Source organism: Lissotriton vulgaris, chromosome 1_1, assembly GCF_964263255.1.
Source record: "Lissotriton vulgaris chromosome 1_1, aLisVul1.2, whole genome shotgun sequence".
Taxonomy (NCBI): Eukaryota; Metazoa; Chordata; class Amphibia; order Caudata; family Salamandridae; genus Lissotriton; species Lissotriton vulgaris.
In genome coordinates, this window is record NC_141685.1 from 1,462,089,654 (window position 1) to 1,462,116,932 (window position 27,279).

General features: G+C 46.0%; 1 protein-coding gene across 3 annotated transcripts in view; it reads right to left on the reverse strand.

Moving 5' to 3' along the window:
* The window catches only part of BRD1 (bromodomain containing 1), a 536,782-nt gene that overhangs the window by 469,368 nt on the left and 40,135 nt on the right, over positions 1 to 27,279 (reverse strand). The gene's annotated exons all lie outside the window — the stretch shown is intronic.

Genomic DNA, 27,279 nt, shown 5'->3' on the forward strand with positions numbered 1-27,279 from the left:
CCTAATCCTTACGCATGAGCTGTGGACATACTAATCCGGACTAAAACTTGGCTAAATGATGCCTCCTTTCCTGCTCTTGACCTAAAAGTGCCTCTTAATCACGACATCACTAGATTAGACAGACCGAGCAGACCTGGTATCGCTTGCATACACAGAAACAATCTTGCAGTGAAACAGTCACATTAAATAAGCATACCCTCATGTGAATACCTTTGCATTGACATTTTGAGCATCAACAATCCAGCGTGCAAATTACACATGATCTACCACACGCCAGGTGATAACATCACATTTATATAACAAATGATGGAATTAATCTCAAACAATGCAGGGAAACAGGTTATGTTATGTTATTGAAACTTATATAGAGTACTTACACCCGTGGGTGTCTTGGCGCTCAACATGGACCCACATCTTCCTCAGAGTCTTCAACCTACACTGGAATGACCCTAATGATCTATCAGTCAACAGCCTTAATGCTTCCAAGTGGATCTCAGCCTGCCTCTTCTGTGATGGTCCTACACATAACCTGGGTGCGAACTTAGACCGATCATTGCCAAGAGTAATATCATCCAAATGGAAACTATAATCCCATGTGACTGGACAGATCATCACTGCATCATCACCTTCCTCATCACAGAATCAGTAAAGACAAGAAAGGCTCAACTAGATAAACCCAACTATTAAGTGGAACAATCTGACATCCTTCAGCAACATCTCGACTCCTCCCTTGAACATGGCAAATGTCAAAGACCTAACAAATCACTACAACTCCATGATGAACATTTTGGACGCAATTGCACCCTTGCAGCTAAATAGAATGACCACCAAAGACTCCAAACCTTGGTTCACTGGCAGCCTTAACGCTTTGGGCGCGGCCGCGATTCTGCACCTGTGTGGCGTTTTTTGAAGTGGGCGGGTTTATGACGGCCCCAAGCCGTCATCAGCACACGCCCACCGTAGTGCATGACGGCTGGGGGCCGTCATCAGCATCGAAGGGGTTAATGATGAAAGACGCAAACTTAGACTAGCTGAATGAGCTTGGAGATCCTCACAGTCCCTCTAAAACCCTGAACACTGAGGATCTATGAGAAGCATCTACAAGAGGATGGAGTGGAGAAGTGGAGAGGTGGAGAAGCGTGGCTCAGTGGTTAGAGGAGGCAGACCCGGAAGCTGAGATCGGCCGTGGACCAGGGTTCGATTCCCCGCCTCGGCGGGTCTCGGGCTCAAAAATTCCATGGAGTCGACAATTCTCGCTCCCGTGCCTACTCGACTCACGGGGTCACACTCTGCGACTCTGGGCAATAGCTTGCTTAATCTCCACTACGGCCCCTCGCGGCGGGATGCCTGGCTTTCGCCTTGTGGATACCTGGCCGGGATATCTCACAGGGGAATACCAGGACGGGTTCCCCAAGCAAGCGCCTTGGGACCCCTGGGTTAAAGTGCGCTATATAAATCGAAACACATTTACATTTACATTTACAATGAATGTATCAGAAGGCCGAGAGCAATTTCTTCGAAGCCAATTAACCCCTTATGAGCTGAGCTAATTCTCCCGCTGTGTGGGAAAATTAGCGAGTGGGCGGGATTCGGCCGTCCCCCGGCCGCCCTCCGCACATGCCCACTGTCACGTGGGACGCCTTCAGGTATTGCCCCGAGAATCTGAAACGCACTATCCCTTGCAATTGTGTCATTCAAGAAAGAAGTCAAAAGGATACTAATAAACACATTTCTATGGTAGAGCTCATAAACTATTCTCCTGGACAAGTTCTAATCCTTAGTCTGCATGCATGCTTATTTCGATCAGACTATTTGCTTAGTTTATAGGATGTGGTTTACCTGGGACCCGAGGTGCTCTCTTTTGGAGTATCACGGATGTACCACCTCTGAAGATGTTGTTATTTTTATAAGTAAAGCGTTATATAAATATTTTATTGTAAAGTGCTTTGATACCTGCAAGGGTCTTGTTTGCGCCATATACAACTTTATATACAAATACATACATTTTGCCTAGTTAGTCTTGTTTCACATTTGCCCAACTGCATGCCCTCTAACATGCCAGAGTGCTGCTTATGAAAAATGTGCGGATGTAACAAATTGCTGCACCCTCACAGAAACATGCAGAGAATGACAATCCAAGACAAATAGGTTTTCTTATGTTAAATCAATTGGCATTTACTAGAATGAACAAAATTCCATTGTAAGGTCCTGTACTTACTGTGCACAGGAAGGGGGGAGTATAGGGGGGTTCTCCTGAAACGGTATTACCAAAAAAATAGGATGTTAAGGTTAGAGTGGTGAAAGCAGGAACTGGCCAGTAGTTGGAAACATATTATGAAAAGTGTGTTTTTTTTAAACTTTACATATCTAAAATTTGAAACACAGAACGAAAACTGTTCTTATTAACAGAATTATTGGCCCTGTGTTAAAAACAAGACTGAAATCCATAAATATATGGTCAAACAATTATTCAGGAAACATTACAAAAGCCTCAATGCAAATTCATACTTTGACCTAGCAGATGGAGGAGTATACTGAGACCAACTAGATCCAAACGTATTTAATATTAATGGCAAGAAATGAAACATATGAACAGGAGGACTGGAGCCTCTCACTGGTAAGTAAACGGGATTTTACATCAGATTGGGAAATGAACTATTGCTACACACACACAAATTAAGAGCTAAGCTTCAACTTTACCCAGAGAGACTGTTGCACCAAGATGCACATAGGACAGGTATTTACACACATGCACGTCATGGTGCTGCCTAATAGCACACCCACACTCAAAACAAATCGTAACATGCTCTGGTGAAAGGGTGTGCAGGCGAACAAAGCACATTGGAAAAAAAAGATTCCAAATATACAATAACTGTTAACAAAAGCAAATATAAGAACCACCTAGCACCTTAGTAAGCAATCATTACTGGGCTTGCCACATGTCCACTGAGAAAAGAGTGCCATCTTAATTTCCAATGTCAACATAGAAATAACTGGGCAAATGCTTCACTGTATGGTTAGGAATTGTAGACCAGGATAAATAGAATAAAAAATGCTGATTCACTAGACATAACATCTGTGAAATTCATATACCGAATCTTGACAGGCAGCTTCTCATGATGGGCTGACCGCCATTCGTTAGCCAGATCCCTCAATGTGTCTTGTCTTTCTTCTTACCTAAGAGAGAGTCTCAATCCGATCATGTGCCATTTGCAGATGGTTACACCTTAATTTCTTGATCGATTCTAGACCCTCTTGACATTCACCCCCCCCCCCCCCTCCCCTCCCCGGTAGTGCTATTCTGGCATCCAGATAAAGGGCAGCGAGGTTAAGGGGCTCTTCCTATATAGTCTTCCCTGCTTGGGCCTTTTAGAAATGGAACTAGTGTCAGTACCAATGCCATGACTCATTGATTTACACCGTTCTTGATTCACCCACCTGCTCTCTCTTTCTTGTACATGAACCTAAATACATTTCTTCAAAAGAAGCATCAACTAAATTCTCTACTTTGCTTTTACTCAACATCATCGACTTTGATAAATTGTGTCAACACCACTACAGGGTGGAATGCTCAGCCTAAATAACACTGCCCCTACAATCCATGTTGTATTCGCTTGTTGATTAACCATGTCTCCAGGAGTGGGGTTTATGTCTCTACTGGGTAAATGCACCAGGTACTTCAATTGAGACCAACTAACATTCAGTGGTGGGTTTTACATTATGACGAAGATCACCCTAAAAATATTAAGGATCCACTTGTGTAATTGTACTTATTCTAAATCAAAGCCACAATACTTCATGCTACATTGCAGCAAAGTACACCGCACCACATTTGAAGATTGTCTATGAACCTCACGCACCTCAACCGACATCTTCCACAAACAACATACTACATCCAACATGATTACAACCACAAACTCTGAAAAGTGCCCAAAAAGATCTGTCGCAAATCAGACTTCTTTGTCTCCTCATTAGCGGAATGAAGTGCTACGTACTACAACTCACTTCATGGAAAGCAAATTGAAATCAGATTGAGAGTGAGCTGAAGAATATTCATTTGCTCATTACATAGTAACTGTACTGTTTTGTCCACCCACGTCTTTTCTTTTTCTACTTCTTTATGGCTTTTCTATTCTTTAATCTTTCTGTAGAATTCCCAGGCTCCCAATCGTCCTCTGGTTAAACTTCCTACTCATGTGATCGAGAACTTATAGATATTTGGGACCCATACAATACATATTCTGTTTCATTGCTAAATCTTTTATTTGCTCCTTTTAGTCATCCTATAACATTTTTGCTCGACTAAACGCACTTGAGCGCAATCCAAATGTATAAAAAAAAAGCAATGCAATAGGTCTCACATTTGCAAGAGTTTAAGCTGTTGGCATTGTAAATAGAAATGCCTTTTATTAATTAGTTTTGATAATTAACACATAAATAAAAGGCATTGTCCTTTACCAAGCCAATAGTTCAAATTCTAGTAAATGGGAAACCTGTTTCACTTTAAAGAAGCATCCGCCATTGTCCCAGGCTGCTTGAAAGTGAAAGCGCCCATTGCGCGCTGAATGTTGCAGGAAAGCATGTCGTGCCTGCAGTAGGAGAAACTGATTAAAGAAAATAGTGATTACAGACTAAGTAAGACATACTGTGTCACACCGAAGTAAAAAGGCCAGCCCTCGTCAGTGTGTTACAAATGAAGACAACACAGTACTAAGGAGGAACTAACAAGCCTATTAACAAATCAGAAGAAAGCATTTAGGAAGGATAATGGCACAAGCCAATGACAAATGAGGGTAGAGAGTGGGCGGGGCTTCAAGTCCATACTCCAATACAGCATGCCTGGCAGAGCAGCGTATGCGCTGCCCAGGCTCGACCTAAAAAGGGTATCCAGGTCATTCAGAAGATGAGTGTGTGTGGCGACACGTACTCAAACATCACCAAGCATGTGTGAGCAGACTGAATGACACATGTCTCATAACACATACGCACATCAGGATTCATTTTTTTATAATTAATATAAAATATCTTTGGCCATTAGGAAACGTTATGAGTAAGAATTCCCTGTGTTGTCTCACCGTAAATAACGCATGTCCCTGGTATTTTATTGTTTTTAACATATTGTTCAGAACTGTTTATATGCTATGATAATGTTTTTGTAACGAATAATGGTGTTATGAATTGATAAGAGATTGTTTTTATTCAATTTTAAGTAATATGCACGTTTTGAAGGTTATGGATTTAAATCAACTTGGAAATTTTTGAGTTATATTCAGCTGCCATGAAGGCCACTAGCACTTTAACTTAGGAATTGACATGGCTCATAGTTTCCCTTCTTGATGTTTTTAAGTGTGTTTAATTATTGTATGTTGGCATTTAGAGTCATCACGTTTGACCCAGCAAATGAATTTAACTGAAGTATGTAACGTTATTGTATGGTCATTTGTCCTAGGCTGGAAATCTATGCTGGTGTTGTTGATGTACCGAGTGCTCTTTTTAGGTCTTGACTGAGCCAGCGCATGCGCTGTCTCTAGCAAGACTTTTAGTGAGTGGGCATTTTAAAATGCGGCCACAGCTTTCTGTGTGGCCTCAAGCGTGCGACCACGCGCGTAGGAGCCATCTGGCTTTCCTCACGGCGCCGCACCCTTACAACGCGACTCGCTATGCCCCTCCCCCACCACAGAGTACGGGATCGCTTTCACGGCCTCGTTACTATTACGGCCGCGCAGCCAATGCTTGTTATCTTTTGCAGCAGAGACGTACAGTTCATCCTGAACATCTCCCAACCACCTGAGCCCTAGCTGTTGAATGACAACCCCTCACCTCCAGTAAGTGTAATTTCTGACCGATCTCTTTCTGAGTCACATCAGACTACATTTAAGGGGGGTGGATGGAAGCACGTACTATTTAGTCAAATTCCAACTGTCATGCCTTCTTTTACCTTATCCTTCACGCTCGTTTGCATGTTTGAGGCCTAGACGTCCATGAACGAAGTGGCCAGACATTAGACTATACGGCTTCCTTAGTAAACCATTCATATAAACTGTATCCGCATAATAAACACGAAGGCATGTATTAAGACGTCTATATTTACGGGCTTGTTACTTCTCCGTACCACATTTGTTTAACACATCACGTTTCATTTCTTAATGCCTTTGAGTTTGTCTGTGAATGAATACATGAACACAATTGTCTATGGTGACCTGGTAACCTTTAGTGGTATGCCCTGGTTTGGGGATTGCACTTGCAGGCACAATAAAAATGTAGATCTTACCCGAGTTGGAAAACAACCAGATGTTTAACTCTTTATCTAATATTGTATGGTTCTGGAGAATGAAGTAGATGTAGTAGTGAGTTCCGGTTTCACTATTGTGCATATCTTCCCTTTAAATGCGGGAAAATGTATTTTTATAATACTTCCCCTTAGTGCTAGTCCACAGTCATAGATGGAGCTCCTGAGGTGGTACGTATGTAGATCCTAAAAGCACCTCCCTCCTCCTCCTCCGGTCCTCACTCCCTCCCGACAGTGAAGCTGATCGCCTGATGTGAAGAGTTTCACTATTTGTGAATTGCTTTATCTTGAAGTGGCAATTGCCCTCGGTACATATCTTCTATTCTAATGCTTGTAAATGCATTTCGTTTTTCCGTTTTATTTTTGTTCGGTTATTGTGTCATAAATTATGTATCTTAGTACGCCTGCCTATGAAAATTAATAAATAAAAAAGGGTGAGTGCAATGCTTGAGGGGTGGCTACAAGAAAGATCTAAGGCCATGAGTCAGCAATATTCATCAAATTAGCTGAAGCAGTTTGAAGAGACTGGGTAGTTCAACTTCTGACAAAATAAGTTCGGACAAAGACTGGGCAAATGCAAAATGCAAATTCTAACACTCCGAAAACACTTTGGCATGTGCAAAACAGCCAGTGAAGGGCAGGAATATAAAATTGGATGACCCAGTAAACGTACATTGTGTCTATATCCAAGTTCCAGCTGCCAAACACTTCAAGCCTTACTTCTTCGCTGATTGGGAGAGAGCAAACATCCTTGCACAGCGCACCCAGAGCTGCTGTCCATTCAGTCTTCTTCTTATCCATACTTGTTTTTGTTAGTAAGTACTATTTGCTCATTAGGTTGTCTTCTTTCTTGCTCCTAGAATCCAGTTGATCAAAACCTCAAATTCTTCTAAGGGATGGGGATGCTTTCACACTTGAGAAAGTGGCCTAGCTGATAATGTTGGCTCCAACTTTACACGGACACATTTGCGATTTGTGTAGCATGTTCAGTAATTTGTTTAACAATAAAACAAGCATTGGCATAGCCAATAGGTCTCGCCTTTGGGACCTTATAAGTGTTTAACCATGCAACAGTTAATGTTGTTGCACCAAGGATACTTTGCTGCATAACTAAATACTTATAAAGTCCCAAAAGCGAGACCTTTTGGCTATGCCAATGCTTGTTTGTACTCTTTTATGGCTGGTTAAGCTGAATAAAGATTTATTGATGACGATGAATTTTTTGGCCAATAGTTCACAGCACTGGTAAAAAGCATTTTGCTTTTTAATGAAGCTGTAGTGTATCGCCAAAAAGCACTTACAAAACAAATGTGTCACAAAAGTAGGTTCTTTTGGCTTTGCCAATGCTTGTTAGAAGTCAGGTTTAAACTCTTAATGGTTATCTTTACAGTGTCTTTGTGTTTGTTTCGGTTTTTTAACCTGGAAGATAATTTGTCTGATGTAGGAGACTTACTGTTTACTCATCACTCAATCTTTATTTCGATCTATTACATCATAAAAGAGTACAGCAATTTAAAACAATTTAAAACAGTATCAAGTAGAAGAAGATTTAAAAGCAATACAATTGGTCTGTTTTAAAATCAATTACAATACATTTAGAAGTCATCAAAAGCAAATCATTTATACAGTGGTTACGGGTGTTCCACATTGCTGTTAAAAATTTTGCCACTGCAAACATAATTGGGGGGGATAATTCTGTCTTTAATATTCTATAAGGTGGGAGGTAATGCCTAAAACCAAGGTTTTTGAGGAGTGGGACAAGCCAGTATTTCCTAGATCTTTGGTAGGCTTTACAGAAAAATATAATATGTAGGTCATTTTCTCGGGGACATGGGCATGCTGGGCACTGTGTTGAGTGCTGGGACTTAGCCCAGCGATCCGTGAAAGCCCTGAGAGGAAGGGTGCCATATCGCCACTGCATAAATAATTTCCTGGTAATAACGGGGCTAATCCCATCAAGGACAAGCTCTAGGTGGTATGAGTCTTTAGATTTGGTAAACAGATTTATTAAAGACCCCTCGCATGTGCTCTCGATTGAGACAAGTAACTTGTGCTCATAGAAATCCCTCGAACGAAGATTGCGTGGGATCCTACAGCATACATTTCCTGGATCAAGCCATAGTTCTGGTCTTCCCAATGTCTCACAAGTTTTTTTGATATATCTCAACCATGGGATATGTGCTACATTGGGTAGGCATAGAATCTCTTCGAGCTCAGCCCTATAATTCGAAAGTTCTGGCGTGCTCCAGATTTTACGCCAAAAAATTATAGGTTTTAGACCCAGCTCTTCTGTAATAGGTCTGAGACCCAAGTCTAATCTCAGCGGGAGCAGGGGGGTACTAGGTGGAAGGGATGCCAGCTGCCTAATGAAGTTGTTCTCACTAATCTGCAAGTTCTGGGCAGTTGTGTGACCCCATAGTTCTCCACCATAGCTGTAAGTCAACCTGCTTGCCATCCTGCAGATACCACGCGTTAGCTGAACCAGTTTCATGTTGGCCTTGGTTCGATGCGAGTCCCATGTCATATTCTGGTTGATGGTTACCCCCAGGTATTCGAAGGTGAGGACCCTCTCTAGTCTTGAAGGCCCTATGGTGGCATTCGGGCGAGTTGAGGAAGGCGGGTTGAAGATCATGTATTTGGTTTTCAGGGCATTGATCTCCAACCCACGCTTCACACAAAAAGTCGAGAACCCGTCCAGAACCCGTTGCATACCCATGGGGGACTTGGAAAGCAGCAGGGTGTCGTCCGCAAACATAATAGCGGGCACCCTGCTGCCATTGAGCTTAGGAGCGTCAATATCGCTCAACCGATTCAGATGGTAGATTACCCTGTTGACAAAGAGGCAGAACAGGGTCGGTGCAAGCACACAGCCCTGTCTTACCCCTCTGTCAACAGGGAATTTACCCGAGAGTGCCCCACCTCTGCCACACCTGACACGGGCGAAATTCCCCTGGAGTAATCTTATCAGAACTGACAAAATATCAGCCGGAATCCCTAACTCCGCTAAGACGGTCCATAGTTTGACTCTTGGCACTAGATCGAAGGCTGCTCGCAAGTCCACGAATACCGTGTACAAGCTGCCGCCCTCGATTGTCGCAGTCTTCCAGAACAAAAGGTTCAGACGGAAGATCTGGTCCGTAGTTGAGACCCCCCTTCTGAACCCCGCCTGGTAGGGACTCAAGATGGCAAATTCCTCAATCCAACTTTGGAGGCGATCGAGTATCAGCCTACCAAATATTTTCTGAGGAACATTGATGAGACTGATGGGCCTGTAGTTGGCTGGGAGCAGAGGCGAACCCTTCTTGTATATAGGAACAATCTCTGCGCCCAGCCAAGTACCGGGCACCTCCATACCCCTCAGAACTGCGTTAAATATCGTCACCAGGTAGGGTGCCCAAACATCAGGCTCCTGTCTGAATAAGTCACCCGGTAAACCATCCAAGCTAGGCACCTTGCCTGGTGTCAGCCTTACAATGGCTACTCGTACCTCCGTTTCCGTGAAGGGGTCCCCTGCTGGTAGGACGCTGGCGGTCATTGAGGCGTTAATTGGAGCCCCATCGTCAACCCTATACAGAGACTGGAAGTGATCTTGCCATGCCTTGGCTGAGATGTTAGGTTCTATTGCCGAGGCTAGCTCCTCGGACCCTGTATTGACAATACGCCAACATTTACGAGAGTCCCTACAAGCTAGAGAAATAGTGAGGTTTTCCCATTTCTCCTGTTCCCATTCACTCTTGGCGTGGGCAATCATGCGCTTGTAAACCCTTCTCCTGGCCCTAATCTCAACTCTGTCTTTACCTTCCTTGATCGAAGTCAACAGGTCGGATTTAGCCTTACGGCAAGCAGCGTTATACCAGGAGGGGCAGATGTGATGAGCACTACCACTCTTTCCTGTCGAGAAGAGAATTTCGGACACAGACTTAATTAGGTTCTTGTGCATCAACCACAGCTGTTTATTTGTGCCCTGAGTACTGGGTTGCTCCGTTATTGCACAAACCTTTTCGAGTATGGGGATAACCCGGGTGTATAGCCCAGAGACCTTCTCTGGATTGGAGGCTAGCTTCTCCCACCTTACTCTCCGTCTATTGTTTGTCAATGCAAGCCCTTGGGCGGGGGTATCTGCCACCGCCCCCCTATCGACTAGGCCAGGATGGGCATATTCCAATTCCAGTGCGTTGTGGTAGCTATCCTCCCTAGTTATCACCCGGAAGTCGCTGATATGTGACCACAAGGCACGTGGTACCAGAATATAGTCAAGTCTTGACTCCCTACCCACTCTGTTGTATGTACATTTGGGAGGGATGTCAGAATTTGTGCGTCCGTTACAGGCCCGCACGCCATGTTTCAGGGTTATGGATGTAATTTGGACCGCCAGAGGAGTCCAGGCTCTAGGAGCGGGCGCTGCCGATGGAGGTACGTACCATACTGCGTCCTCCTCCTGAGATAGTCCATCCAGCAAACCTGAAAGTGGCTCATAGTGACAATTCAGGTCGCCTCCTATCAGGAAGGGAGTGCCCTCGGGAATATCACTTAGAGCAACCGAGAGTTCCTCAATGGTGCTTGACTCTTGTGTAATGCTTACCGGTCTAGAGTAAACATTTACCACCACGAGTCTACTCAAGTTTGGCCACTCCAACAAAACACCAAGAATGTCCTCTGTGGCTATGGGAAGTACGGTGGCCATGCATCCCAGGTCAGCGGCCACCCAGGTTGCAAGACCTCCTGATGGACGCCCCATGCCCCCCCACTTTGCGGGAATGGAAAATGCTGCAAAACCTGTACGAGAGATCCTCTCTCGCCCAAGTTTCTTGAAACAGGCATATATCTTCACCCTCTATGAATGAACTCCAATTCGGGCAGTTCAGTTTGTTCCCCAAAACTGCCACATTCCAAGATAGTATCTTTAGAAAGGGAAGTCTGGAACTCGGGATTGGAGGGGGAGAAGTGCCCGTGTTGAGTTGGATCATCAGTGGTGTGTTGCTGAGAGAACTTTCCCCTTGTACAGCTGTGGCCTCGTTCAAGCTGGGTGGAGACCCGACAGTTGTTTTGTTTGCCACTGTGGCCTCGTTCAAGCTGAGTGGGGACCCGACAGTAGTTTTGTTTGCCTCTCTGGTGATGTGTTACTCCTCGCAGAGGACCTTCCCCCTTAAATTAGCAGTACAGTGTGTGGGTGGAGGAACTTTTCTTTCCTTGGAGCCCCTATATCGACTTGAGGCCTCCCCCCTCCTGCTCCCACTCTGCCAGTCTACGATATCCAGGGTGCTAAACCTATTATAGGTTGGGAAGTAAGCAGACTGCTGAGGTCTAGGATGGAAGGAGACTCCTCTATCTCTGTCGCCCCAGCTTCCCTCCCTCCTGTGGACTGTTTCCCATCCCTCCTCTTCTCGTGCGTGTGTCATTGGTGGGTAGAAAAAGGAAAGACTGTTTACTGGTTCTTGAAGATAGAGTTAAAAAATAGCTTTTTGTGTTTTGCACTAAAAATATGAGACACAGAACTTTTAGGTAGCGGCATCGCAGGCTGGGTCACAATAACACTACCTTCATCACTGGAAATTATTTAGCAACATTTTCAGACTCTCTTTCCTGTTTGAAACAGGGAAGATGCTCTCTTTTTGCATTCTTTATGCATGTTATCTATGAACTATCATCATCATCAGAGCCAAAACGAGCAGTGCAAGTACAATGCGCCTAAACTTCAAATGCTTCCCAATAATCTCTTTGCGACATGGCGTGCATTTCTCAGACTTTCTCTTCTGTAATTCAACATTGAGGGCCTAAAAACAGACCAGTCTTTGCACCCCTTTCATCTGTGATGCGGGGAATACATAAGTTGCACATCAATTGTTCGTATACCCTGGGTGCCAATGCCCATATCGACGGCAACATCGAAAAAGAAACCTGCCCAATAACCAAACACTCTGAAAACATCAAGAAAAAAATAACTAAACAGGCATTGGAAATGCAATAGGTCTCGCATTAGGAAAGTTTGAGTTATTGGTCTTATAAACGACTTTTTTTTATGTATGTGTTGTTTTTTAAAATATCTAAATTAATAGCTTTGTCATTTACAATGCCACTAGTTATAACTTTCGCAAATGTGACACCTATAGCATTTGTAATGCAACATGTTTTGTATTTACGTGACTTAGATGTATTGATATTACAAATAACAATGGCTTTTAACTTTTTTAAATAATTATTACTTAAATAAAAGTGATTGTAATTTATAATGGCAATAGCTTAAACTTTTGTGACGATTATGTTCAGTGTATTTTATTGTGACGAAAATCCAAGAACAGAAGTGAAATATTAACATCTTTTTGTGACATTTTTAATAAAGCTTGTAACATTGAGAGAACATATTTGAACCAGTTGTTGAATGGTTGCACAGATTGATGCTGTGGTGGTGCTGAGTGATGCTGTGGTGGCGACGAGTGATGCTGTGGCATTCAGTAATGCTGTGGTAGCGCATAGTGATGTTGTGGTGCCCCTGAGTGATTCTGTAGTGGTGCGGAGTGATGCTGTGGTGATGCGATAGATGGATAGAGTGAGGGCAATAGATAGATAGAGTGAGGGCAATAGAGTGAGGGCGATAGGTAAAGTGAGGGCGATAGGTAAAGTGAGGGCGATAGATAGAGTGAGGGCGATAGATAGAGTGAGGGCGATAGAGTGAGGGCGATAGAGTGAGGGCGATAGATAGAGTGAGGGCGATAGAGTGAGGGCGATAGATAGAGAGAGGGCGATAGATAGATTGTTAGAGTGAGGGGCGATAGATAGAGTATGGGCGATAGATAGATAGACAGATAGAGTGACAGCGATAGCTAGATAGATGGAGTGAGGGGCGATAGATAGAGTATGGGCGATAGATAGATAGACAGATAGAGTGACAGCGATAGCTAGATAGATGGAGTGAGGGCGATAGATAGATAGATAGATAGATAGATAGATAGATAGATAGATAGATAGATAGATAGATAGATAGATAGATAGATAGATAGATGTGTGTGGGGTTGTGTGTGTGTGCGTGGGGTTGTGTGTGTGGGGTTGTGTGTGTGTGTGTTTGGAGTTGTGAGTGTGGGGGGGTTTTGTGTGTGGGGGGGTTTTGTGTGTGGGGGGGTTGTGTGTGGGGGGGGGTTGTGTGTGTGGGGGGGGTTGTGTGTGTGTGGGGGGTTGTGTGTGCGTGGGGGGTTGTGTGTGTGGGGGGGGGTTGTGTGTGTGTGTGGGGTTGTGTGTGTGTGGAGTTGTGTGTGTGAGGGGTTGTGTGTGTGGGGGGGTTGTGTGTGTGTGTGGGGTTGTGTGTGTCTGTGTGGGGGGGGGGTTATGTGTGTTTGTGGGGTTGTGTGTGTGTGTGTGTGGGGTTGTGTTTGTGGGGTTGTGTGTGTGTGGGGTTGTGTGTGTGGGGGGGTTGTGTGTGTGGGGGGTGTGTGGTTGTGTGTGGGGGGTTGTATGTGTGTTGGGGCGATAGATAGATAGATAGATAGATAGATAGATAGATAGATAGATAGATAGATAGATAGATAGATAGATAGATAGATAGATAGATAGATAGATAGATAGAGTGTGAGGGCAATAGATGGAGTGAGTGCGATAGATAGATAGACGGATAGATAGAGTGAGGGTGATTATCTGTTGAAGGAATAGGCCTTTAAATACATGTTCTATTGGGTTAAAGAAAACGGGACTGTCTGCATGTGTCTCACCTGTCAGGGAGCACTTGACATCAATGCAGAAAGAGGCATGAAGCAGCAGAAAGAAGGACTGCAAAAGAAGCTTCAAGAGTGGGGAAGAAAGCAATGCAAGAAAGTGAGAACAACAAAAGAAAGGAGACTGGGAGAAAGGGAAGAGAGAGAAAGAGGAATAGTGAGAGATAGGCAAAAAGAGAACTGGAGAGTGAGAATAAGGATCTAGGGACAGGTGCAAAGGAGAGAAGTAAAGAGAGGTACAGGAGAGAGTGAAGACAGTGTGGACACTAGTGAAAGAGAAAGGAAAATAAAAACGGAACACGATGTGAAAGGTATGTGAAAACACCGAGCCAAAAAATAAATGGGGGCACGGAAAAGGAGAAAAAAGACTTATCAAGAACGCTCCATAGGGTGCCTCTATGTCACCTTGACAGCATGCTTCCTGTATTCAAATGCCATCTAACATATCAGCGCATTCTGGGAGATGTAGTCTTTCCTTGGTTGAAAGGAAACCATACGATTTAACGAACCTTGTAATGATGCCACCTAAAAAGGAAAGGCCAGGGCTGCGACAACGTTGGCCCCTTGGCGTGTTGCTATCCGGGCACCCTATACATACCTGCACTGAGTCATGCGTGTAGAACTGGAGGCATGCGGTGCCCTTTGATGCATGGCATGCGGTAAAAAAAATAAGTCTGTGGTTTGGAATGCCAATAAAGTTTATTTCAGTGTGAATTTAAGAGGCCGGGAACGAAGTGTGTGTAAAATGTTGTGATATTGAGACAAATGGCGAGAGGAACGCCAGATAAGGAGAGGGCCCGGGCTGGGGCAGGGGTTCTCGAGTCAGCGATAGCAGGGCTTTATTTAAAGGCTTTTTTTAGAAAGCTGGGAATGCGTCTCAGAGCTGATAACTCTAAGCCCAGCGCGCTACCAAAGGTGGCAGTGGTATGTCTGCAGGAGGCGGTGCGCCTTTTAATAGCTGGCAGAAGCACTTAGTAGGCGCTGTATCTATGGGGTCTTTAACAAGTTATTCAGAGAGCTCACACCATGAGCTGAATGCGGCTAGGCACTTGACTAACAATTGAATGATCTCACACTGACGGGGAAGTATTCATTCCACTGAGTACAGAAGGATGAAAGACTGACTCTCACTTCTGCAAAAACACAAGCTCCTCCAACTTGCAGTGAACACACGTATCATACGAGGGTTTTTAAACCGTGCAACAGAACGGGTACAAGACATTTGTTATAAAATAGTAAGCCAGATCCCGTCGGCCGGGCGCTGAACGTGGACATAAGCACAGTCTAGAGAGCGGCCAGTGATCATGTCCCCTAGACGCGAAGACACACAGTCAGATTTGAATATGGTTAAATAATGCAGTTTTTATATGGCAGAGCATTTGTCCCATTGTTATAATTTCTCTGTGCCGTTTTGTGTGCGCTTTAGTTTTTTAAAGCTCGTGCGAACAGAGCACAACTATTAACAGACATAAGAGAGCCATTTGTGGTGGCCAATAAGTAGTCACTAGATGGCAAATAACTGGCACAACCGCCAAACCAGGCCAGATGTAAACGACGGTAAAAGGTGCTCTCAACCTGTGCCAACACACCTAGCCTTTCTGCAATACCAACACAAGAAAATCAATAGGAAAAAAAGTATAAAATACAAAGCTGTATATTGCATGTACAAAGAAAGGCAAAATAAAGAGGATAGTGCAGCGACTGGAAACAAGCAACAACAAAAAAAAAACGAGACACGGCCTACCGGTCGTGAAAGTACGGCCGGCCGGCCGTGAATAATTAGGGGAGGAGCAGCCAGGAGAGAGCAGGAGCGGAGGCGCCAAGCTGGGGAACAGATGGCTGACGAAGTAGGCGCTGTATCTATGGGGTCTTTAACAACAGCTATTCAGAGAGCTCACACCATGAGCTGAATGCCGCTAGGCGCTTGACTAACAATTGAATGATCTCACACTGACGGGGAAGTATTCATTCCACTGGGTACAGAAGGATGAAAGACTGACTCACTTCTGCAAAAACACGAGCTCCTCCAACTTGCAGTAAACACACGTATCATACGAGGGTTTTTAAACCGTGCAACAGAACGGGCACAAGACATTTGTTATAAAATAGTAAGCCAGATCCAGTCGGCCGGGCACTGAAAGTGGACATAAGCACAGTCTAGAGAGCGGCCAGTGATCATGTTCCCTAGACGCGAAGACACACAGTCAGATTTGAATATGGTTCAAGCAAATCAATAGGAAAAAAAGTATAAAATACAAAGCCGTATATTGCATGTACCAAGAAAGGCAAAATAAAGAGGAGAGTGCAACGACTGGAAACAAGCAAAAAAAAAAAACGAGACACGGCCTACCGGCCGTGAAAGGGAAAGTACGGCCGGCCGGCCGGCCGTGAATAATTAGGGGAGGAGCAGCCAGGAGAGAGCTGGAGCGGAGGCGCCAAGCTGGGGAACAGATGGCTGGCGATTTGATGATGTGCGCGCGCATTTTAGCTCAATGAGCTTGCACATTGACCTAAAAGCGCACGGGCACAGCATCAATCGCCAGTCTAGATAAACTCTGTTTAAGCCCCTATAGTCTCGCAAGCTCAATGCGCATGCGCATTGACAAGCGAGACCTAAAAATGCGACAGGACTTTAAATCCTATAACAGTATAAATTCACCAAACAATCTCTGGCACATCCCTCAGAAACCCAAGTCAGAGGTGACACAGATGTACAATACAGACCCCAAATTCTAATAAGAGATAAATACAGCTCAAATATTTCATGTGAACTTGTTTACGACCAGATGACAGGAAATAAAAATCTTATGATGGTAAAGCATTGTGGGTTATGGCTGATTTCATTAGGAGTCTAAGCTGATGGCCCAAAAAGGAAAATATTTTCATACATGTTTCCCAGACGTAACCACTAAGTGGCAGAATAATACAAAGCATGCTATCCTGGAATAGTTTCACATTGCAAAAATTGCTAAAAAGTTCAAATGCTCAATACTGCTGAGGTAACACGCTAGAGGTTATGGGGTGTTTAGAGCGGATATTAAAAACAGCAAAGCATGGATGATATTCAGCGGTGTATGCCGATGCCTCTCTCCCTCAAATATTAAATGTTATAGCACAAAGAGCAGCAGTGCAAGCTTCCCTCATTCATAAATGAAAAGGAAAGGTAAAACCTCAGCTGGCACTTATCCTTCATAAATCCCAATCACCCTCAAGCGCATTGCAGGCCTAATCTGCTAGTGCTCAGAACAGGAATCAAGGCTATCAATGTCTATCAACGGCCTTCTACCTGTCCTCCATCTTTCCACTGAAACCGACTTCCGCTACTAAACTGAACTCTTCCGACTTTCAGGGGACTCATGAGACCCATACGTCTGTATATATGAGAAGCACTTGGCTCACCCGCACCATATGAAAGCCACTCAGATACCAATCTAAGGGCTCCATTACGATGGAGGGCGGACAAAGTCTGCCCGCCACCGTAACAGAATGCAGGACTGTCCGTAAGGGGTGCGGCGGTCCCGCACCTGAAATTAGGATGCCACCGCCACCGTGGTGGTGGTGGCAACCCCTTTTCCCAGCATTGTGGCGGGCGGTGCTCACAGCACCGCCAGCCACAATGCTGGGAATGTACGTTGTGCATTGGCATGCACAAGGTGGCAGGCACCGCGAGGTGCCTGCCACTTTGTCCATGCCAATGCAGGGGGCTACCATAGGTACCCCCCCCCCATGTCACCCCCATGCCCCAATTTTCTGGGGGCCCGCTACAGGCACCCAAAGGCAAAGACCACATGTGTTGCTGACATAAAAAAAGGCTGATCTCCGCAGTAATCGTAATATGGATGGCGGTGTCTTGCAGACAACGTCACCATATTAACCATGTCGACTGGCGGAAAAGCGGCGGACGGCCTTTCCGTCCGCTGCGGACCCCCATGCCATCCTAATATGGGGGGGTTCTTTAAAGTGTGGATGGCGGGCGGATCGCCCCTGCTGGGCCAGCGGTGTCTACTGCAGGCCTGGCGGGGTGATCCGCCCCCATCCTAATAGGCCCCTAAGTACCTCCCACCACTATAAAATCTCTGCCCTCCGGAAAGCACTTAAAAGACTGTCAGACCCACCCTGCAAGCCACTGGAAGTCTGTTCTAAGGGTTTCTCAAAGACAATCAACCAGCCCGGGAGTGCACCTTACCAGGACCTCGGTCGGTCTATGCTAATTGTTAGATATTTTTAAAGCTATATTGCTAGCCCTTGGAACCTCGCCCTGACACGTTCATCAAGCACTTGAGGCACCTTCCACTAGCCCACAGAACGCATTATTCAAGCCTTCACAGTGCAAGCAACTCCCTTCCATCCACTTTCCAGACCAGTGATCTCCAAGGCATCTGCATTCAAAGTCCAAAGACACTTCAGTTATCTGCAGCTCCTTAGCTACCATCTTTTTTCGAGCAAAATCCAGACTTTAAGCTATGCCTGGTCCCTCACTGTACAAAGACATTGTACATATACGCATAAGTGCATTCACTGTATATATTGTCATTACTGGTATCATTATACAGGTATGCAGGGAACATGAAATGCTGGTGAATAAATGAAGGTAGGTTGCAACATATTAACTCATTCTTTCTCCTTCTGACATAATTAACTTTTTCCTTTGTAAATTCTTGAACAATGTAGATTGTTTTCATAGCTGTAGGCCACTTTGGGAAGAGATGAGGCACTGTGAAATAATTCAAACTTCTGATTGATTTTCCTTCTGAACAGGGTGTTGTTGAAATGGTAGGGTTCAAGAATATTTGAAATAAAAGGAACCTTGTTTGTAAGAGAAACAATATTTTGAAACTGAAATCTGGTATAGGAACCAATGTTGGACTGATCTGGCTATACAAACCTTTGAAGAGACAGAAGCTATTTATGGCAATTCGGGAATTTGTTTGATTTGGTCCTGATGCTTAGTACTAGTCTCCAAGATTACAAATGTGCATTGCATTCACAATAAACTAGAACACATCATTACTTGACTAAGTAACTAAATTAATTCCCCAAGTTTGTACTTGTGCCTGTCAGACCTAAAGTGGGAGGAAGCATAATAGCATTCTAAGGCAAGCCGTTAAAAAAGCAATGCATAGGTACGTTCTAAAAGTATTCATAGAATGAAATTAGCTTTCGGCATACTCATCAATCTTCATACATACAAGAGAAATTATTATAAGAAGTCTCTTTAAAAAAAACTGATGTAGAAAATGGAACAGATTGCACTATGGCAGTAAGCAACTTCGTCCTCATCATAACATTTCCGGTGGGGAAGCTAATTCTAGAGCCCTCTGCTATAGCCGAGAGCTTTGCGGCATACTTTGAGGACCTGTATTCTCCCAAAGAATGTCTCGAGGAGGAGGTTATTGTGAAATTTATCAATGACCTCCCGCCTAGACAGTTTCGGATGAGGTGCGAGAGCACTTGGATCGGCCTTTGTCGGATGATGAACTGGGTGTGGCCCTGGGAGAATTGAATCCGGGGAAGGCCCCGGGTCCGAATGGGTTCCCCAGCAAATTTTTAAAAAGATTTTTTATGCAGCTGGCCCCATACTTTAGGCCGGGGGTGGAGGAGGCGCGGGAGGGTGGTCTGCTTCCCCCGGACTGGAGGTATGCGGAGATAGTGGTGTTCCACAAACCAGGCAGACCTCCGGAGCAGCATGCATCATATCGTCCCATCTCCCTCCTCAATATCGAGGCAAAGGTGCTGGCCAAGGCAGTGGCCAATCGACTAAAGCCGCACATCACAACTCTGGTACATCCGGACCAGGCAGGGTTCATGCCTCAGAGGGCGACCCGCCACAACATAAGGCGTGCGCACGTGGCTGTGTCGGCTCATGGGCGGCTCGGGGAGTCAGCGGCGTTACTGCTGGCAGACATGGACAGGGCCTTCGATTCTCTGAGTTGGGTATACCTGCTTGCATTGTTGTGGAGGCTCAATCTGGGTCCGCGTTTTTTGGCTTACTTGCAGCTGTTATATACTACTCTAACGGCTTCGGTGAGGGTGGGGCGATTTTTCGTTCCTTTCCTATCGGGATGGGTACCCGTCAGGGCTGCCGCCTCTCCCCCTACTTTTTTGCGCTCGCCATAGAGCCGCTGGCGGCCTGGGTGCGCATGGATGCTCAGCTTAAAGGGTTTCGATTGGCACCAGGTCTTACAGACAAAATAGCATTGTCCGCGGATGACGTTCTGTTCTTTCTTACAGATTTGGATAGGTCGGGCCACGGTTACTGCGTATTCTCCAGATTTTTGGCTTCTGGGCTATATGTGAATCCTCGTAAATCCACACTCTGGGTCCTGGGGGTGGTTCTGGGTTGGGGAATGGGCATTGGCCCTTCAATTGGAGACGAGGGGGGGGTGAAGTACTTGGGGGTATTCTTGTCCGATGTCCCGGCAGTTTCCAGGGCTCGCAACTTGGTCCCGGTGTGGGATCGTACTAAGGAGGATCTTAAAGTGTGGTCTTGCATGCCCCTGACGATCTATGGTAGGTCAGTTATTTTTAAGATGGTGGCGCTCCCTCGTCTTCTCTACCAGTTACAAAGCCATCCCTACCTGATTTCACCCTTATGGTTCCGGCAGGTCAACTCGGTACTGGGTGGGTTTTTATAGGGGGGGAGGCGCGGTTAGGGTTGCCCTGCGCACATGCTTCCTATCTACGTACACGGGGGACTAGCTACTTCGGATGTCCTCTCCTACTACCAAGCCGCACACTTGCTGGTTCTCAACGAATGGTGGTATGGGGATATGAATGACCCAGCCTATGCGGTTGAGCGGCAGCTCATGGGCGGTCACTCTTTGCATACGCTACTGTACTCAGCGCCGCGGCGGAAGACTCTTCCCCCGGCCACACAAGTTATGTTTCACATTTGGAGGCAGGCCCTGCGTAGGATGGGGTGGTGGAATGTTCTGACTAGAGAGACTCCTCTTTGGGGTAATGGGTGCCTATCCCAGCTTGCTGCTCTGCAGGGCTTTAGGTAGTGGGACTCCATTGGCATTTCGGTTCTGGGGGACGTGATGTCCGATGTGACGCTTAAATCCTTTCAAGATCTACGGGATGAGTATGCCATGCCATGCTCCCAGTTTTTTAGATACCTCCAATTCCGTCATGCGCTGACGCCTTATTTGGAGGGACTGGAATCTCTTCCTGAATTCAGCCCCATCGAAGCTAAAGTCTTTATGGGGGAGCTGCCAGACTGCAAGATTTCCCGGATATATCAGGCACTGATCATTCATTGCTCCACAACTCTACAGCGGCTCAGGACAGTTTGGGAGGAGGATGTAGGGGAACTGGAGAAGGAGGATTGGGCAGAGGCACTAGCAAGTCCACGGGGGCGGCAATAGCTACGCGATTGCGCCTGATTCAATTTAAAAACTTACATCGTGAGTATTTTACCAGGGTTCGCTTGTGGAGGGCAGGAATGATTGTATCCCCAGAGTGTCTTAGATGTGGCTCAGAAGAGGGCGCCTTCTTGCACACAGTCTGGAGTTGTCTTTCGCTTCACAGGTTTTGGGGAGGTGTGTTCTCCTGTCTGTCAGAAGTGCTGGGTTGGGAGCTTCCTCGAACGCCGCACTTGGCACTGTTACACGACATGGAGGGGGTGGGGGGGGAAACAGATATAAGCGACATCTCTTATTGTTTGGTCTCACGCTCGCAAGGAGGGACGTAGCGAGGGCATGGAAGGCACCCCAGGCTCCGTCGCTGACTGCATGGAGAAATGGGCTAGATTTTTGCATGGGTCTTGAACAGCCGGTTTTCACTGCCAGGGGGTGTCCCCGAAAAAACATAAGATTTGGAAACGATGGGCAGACTACCGGGGACTAGATTTGGATCCGCCGTTGGAAGGGGATGCTCCTCTGACAGGTTGATGAGTGTGAAGAAGATGAGATTATGCTGGGGAGGGGTGGTTATTGTATGTGATTCCAGTGTACTGTTATGTGTTTCCGAGGGGGCGTGGGCGCAATCGGGGGGAGGTGGGGTGGGGAGTTCTTGTGAGTTTCTTCCATATAAAAAAAGTCAATGTCATTTGCTATTGTATATTGAATGTGTGCAGCTGTATCCGGGGTTGCGGAGCTCTGCGGAATATGTGAAACATGACAAATAAAGTTTGTTTAAAAAAAAAATAATAATAAAAAAAATCGCATAGCTTTTATTCTTTAATATGTCATTAACAAGTGATGCATGGCCAGTATACAGTGAAAAACTACTGCCCCTGGAGATCATGGGGGTTTGAACCACTCAAAACACTATATATCTCTACAACCAGAAGAGTCTGAAAGATGAAATGGTATACTGTTTTGGTATATTCGAATTTGGTGTAAAATGTTACAGATAAAGATCTAGTTACCCATTTTTTTCCCCATTTACATTCACTATTCTTTCAAGATACCAATTTGATTAGTTTGGAAAGCTGTTTGCTGGGGTATCCTGTGGATGTTGCCCTTGTTTCTCCCACAGAGTGCAAGTAGATAGAAACCATTAAAAGAGGAAATACTGACCACCTCTTTAAAAACCTGCAAAGACAGAAATGAAATGTTACCCTGTGTCTGTTTCTGAAAGCTTGGAAGAGGGCAGGCTTAGCACAGCAAGCTTTCTGTTAATGTCATTTTAGGGGAAGAGGGGCGAGGGGGGGGACACTCGCTCGCTCACTTTGCTGTTAAAAAGAAATAAAATAAAAATTGGTCCCATTTTTGCTATTTCCTCTGGCGTTTCCAGGGTGTAAACAAACCATGACAAAATCCCCACCATGGAGGAGGAGAGGTGTGCATATTTGGCCTGCTTCTCATTTGTGTCGAAAATATTATGAAGATAAAAACAAGTGTCTCCAAAATAAAAATACTCAGCATTCTAGGGGGGCTGGGGGGGTGGAGAATAGCCAAGTGGTCAAACCCAATGATTTTAAGATACAAGCAAAAATGTTAATAAACATGCTACATAAATTCTGCCTGCAATATGCTTAAAAACGAGAGTGCTCGAACATATTCTGTCACAAAAAAGGAATGGACCCCAAAAATCGCCCTGTCATAGTAAGCAAAGATTTTACATGATAAAACAGAAGATTTATTGTTGTTTATGATAGTGGTTTTGTGCAAAATCCAGTATAATAAACTGACCCTTGCCTAGTCATTTTGGCATAAGAATAATTTTCCCTCTGGCGCTCCATGGCACGTCCTTCTCTCGTTGGCAAGAGACTGGCTGCAAAAGGATTGGAGATCTTTTTGACATTCAGGGTATTCTGGACTTTCCCCAAGTAAAAAGGGCCTTTGGCCTGCCAGAGACGGAGTACTGGCATTACCTTGGAATACAACACTGGGTGACCTATCCACTAGTACGTCCACATGCGAGCAGACCGCTTACCCCCTTTGAGCGATTGCTCCTCTCCTGACGTGATAACAGAAGTCTCCTTTCAGACATCTACGCCTTTCTCAATACAAACCCCACTGCGTTGGCCTCCCCGGCACACGTGTGATGGTAAACAAAATGCAAGCGCACATTTTCTGACAAAGAATGGTCTGATATTTTGCGCAGCATGTCCGCTTGCAGCGCTTCCGACAAGGAAATGTTTCTAAAGATTACTCATTACTGGTATTGCATGCCACACGCATTGCTAGCTGGGGATATGATGAACACTGTTGGCGTCATTGTGGCGCGTCTAGCACTTTGTCCCACCTGATGTGGAGCTGCCCCAATCTACACCACTTCTGGGAGGATACGTTTGCAGACATTGGCCAGATGTTTCAAACTGAAGTCCTTGTTCCTAGCTATATTCTTCTGGCCCTCCCAAACACTCTAACATATCCACAGCAATCAAAGTGGGGTAGAGTTATTACTTTGGCACTCTGTGCAGTTAAACAAGTATTACTTTCGAGATGGTGCACAGACATCATATCCACCCACACTGAATGGCTGCATAAGCTTTAGGATCTCCATAGCATGGAGGCAAACTTCCATTGTGGATCATACCATTTCCATTTTTAAAAGACCTGAGGACCCTGTTTCAATTTTTTGTCCACCACCTTCCGGGAACTGTCATGCCAACCGTATTTAAGAATTCTCCGCCTCACGATACACACTTCAAACACAATGTAACTACCCAGGTAGGGAGCAGAAGCTACAGATGAGCTTTGGATATTGCGGAGTTCATTCATCCACTCTTTCCCCTCCTTTTTCTCACTTTGTCATTTTCGATCCCCCCTTTCACCCTTTCAGACCTCTCCATTGTTCCCCCCACCTTGTTTTTGGTGTCTGCGTAATTTTCTGCAATATAGGCAAGTGAAATTGTTATTCCCTCTACTAACAATCAATTTAATCCTAAAAATTGGTGACTGTACGCACAACCACGTTAATATAATTCATTCAAAGATTCAATAAGGAGCTGGCTCAATTTTAAAAGGACATGGAACAAACTCTTGTATTAGAAAAGTATTTTAGTGATCTTTAAATCTGCTTTTCCCCAGCTCCCAGACTACTCTAATTACTAAGAGTCACTGATGGCATTAACCATGATTATTTTTCAATTAAAAAGTGGGATAAGGGTGGCCAGCAGCCGATCAAAATGGCTGTACTTTAGAGGAGCTCCGGGGAGTGAAGTAGGATCCCCATAAAATCCGGCAATAATCCGTCGCAGAAAGTATACCTCAAGGGCACCCACGGTGAGCGGACTCCGAGGGGCACCGAACAAACCATTTGAGCGCTGGGCGGGAGCTCCGTACAGGGCGGATGTCGCGACCGATGAGCAGAGGCATTCGCGCAGGGATACAGCCCGGGACTGGCGTGACTCCACGACCGCTGTAGGAGAGTGCGGTCTGGGAGCAGGTGACACGTGCGGCGGACGCCTGGGAGGATCACAGGGGCGGACGGGACGTGCATCGCGCCTGCTGGAGCCGTGAAGCCCCGCTGCGTGACCGGAGCGCATCGGGAGAGCTGTGGTTTTCTGGCCACCCGGGGCGCTAGCGGGAACAGTACGGACCGCGAACTCTGTAACGGAGCACCCAGGCATCAAAATGGCGGCAGAGGTGAGCGGGCCTGAAACTGCAGCCAGCAGCAATGAAATACGGGCGCTTTAATTACTGATACACAGTGCCTGCTGCTGACGGGTAAATGTGCTCCATGTGAAGGAGCTGGAACGGCTACCGGCCAGTGAGCTGGGGAAGCAGGGACAGTGATTGTGATCCTGGGCACCGGCGCGCTGCAGATCTGGGCAATAAGGGGCAGCCGCTTGCTCTGTGGCGACAAAATAGACAGTTACCTGGTGCCTAGGTGGCCTGAGGGACAAACCACGGCATAGAGAGTCCTGGCAGCTTGAATGGTGACTGCTTAATACTGTGTTAAGACATACTGTGCCCAAGGGCTAGGGTGGCCAGACAAAGAGGCACTAGTAAGTATATTGGGTGAGACATCACTGAACCCCAGGGACTGGGCAACGGTTGACGGCCGGCTCATTGGATGGTGGCCCTTGGAGGCTGAAGGAGGACAAGCTGAACGGAGGATTACTCAGTGTACTGCACAACACTGGTGTGAATGCACAAGCAAAGGTCCACGGCCTCATAGATCCGGAGTTAGCGGCATGGCGGGAAAAACGACTGGCCGCGCGTGGAGTGGGGTCCCGCAGTAGGCGGCGACTACCGGCCAGAGCGGCAACCTGCAGACAGAGATGGGGGACAGGGGCCCTCGAACACAAGTAAAACTGGACAAATACGCTTACAATAAAGACTTTCCTGCACTGCCCGAGTGCACAGGCGCACCTGAAAAAGTCTCCGGCCAAGAAGGAGCGCCGAAAGTGACGCTAGAAGATATTATGTCAGCCCTCACTAAGGTTCAGTCGACGGTGGGGACCATCTCCACTGATGTTTCGTTCTTAAGGGCGGATTTTCAGAAAATGACAGCTAGAGTCACTGAGGTTGAGCAAGTCACGAAATCGTTATCAAAGGATATCACCATGCTGCTTAATAAGGTCAGCCGCCTGGAGGCCAAAACAAATTCCTGGCAGAAAAGCTGGACGACCAGGAAGGGCGCTCTCGACGGAATAACGTGAGAATCACGGGAATTCCTGAAAATGAAGGGAACCCAGCCATGGATCTCTATGTTGAGAAGCTTATCAAATCCAGACTCCTGCCCAGAGGACTTTCCAACTTTTTCTCTGTGGAAAGGGCACACAGAGTGCCGGGGGTAAGCCTAAACCTGGGGCGCCCCCCAGACCAGTCTTGGCCCGTATTTTTAACCTCCGTGACAGAGATGCTTTATTGCAAACAGCAAGGGTGGCCCCACCACTCCGTCTTCACAACTCAGTGGTCTCTTTCTTTCCGAACTATACAGCGGCGGTGTCTAAACGCCACAAAAGCTTCCTCAAAGTAAAGAAAGAACTTAGGTGCAAAACGCTTCCGAGTCGAAGGATCCAGGCGGACAGAGAGAAGGCAGCAACAGCGCCGGGAAACGGAAGACTCAGCGGACCACAGACAAGACCAGGAGGAGGACGGCACACAGCAAATTGATAATGAGGACTGACGTGTGGTACTACTGCATAAGGGTGTTAGTCTGACACAAGCAGATGGCGACATGGTTCGACCACAGGCACGAGGAACATTATACCAGTGTTAAGAGACCCATAAGATATGCTCCTCGAGCTTGGCATGGAAGAGCCTTGGACTGAAACAATGTTACTGTTAATGTTAGTGGGTATTTATTAAGCGCACTTACACCGGGTGGCTTCATGGCGCTGACCAGAGAACAGAAAAGGGACTAAAGGCGGACTGAGCAGACTACAGCTGTCAACTATCCCAGGTTATAAGCTAGCCGAAACAGCCATGTCTTGAGGAGCCTCCTGAACTGCATGATATCGGTACAAGATCGAATTTCCAGAGGAAACTAATTCCAAAGTTTAGGCGCCAAGACCGCAAAACGGCGGCCCCCTGGCGCACACAGTTGAACTTGGGTACAGAAAGCAAGGAGAGATGGGTTGAGCGAAGGGTCCAGTTTGGCACATATCTGGGTAACAGGTTAGTGATAAAAACGGGGCTTTTAGCATGCAGGGCCTTAAACACAGTGCAGCCTGTTTTAAAAGCACAGCGCTGAGAGATGGGGAGCCAATGGAGTTACTGAAGCGCTGGACTAATTGGTTGCCATCTGGGTGGACGCATGACCAGCCTGGCTGCCTGGTTTTGAACCAGCTGCAATCGCTTAAATAAATATTGTGGCATCCCTAAATATACAGATTTCGCTTAGTCCAGGTGCGATATGACTGTGGCCGTTAAGATCCGGATCAAA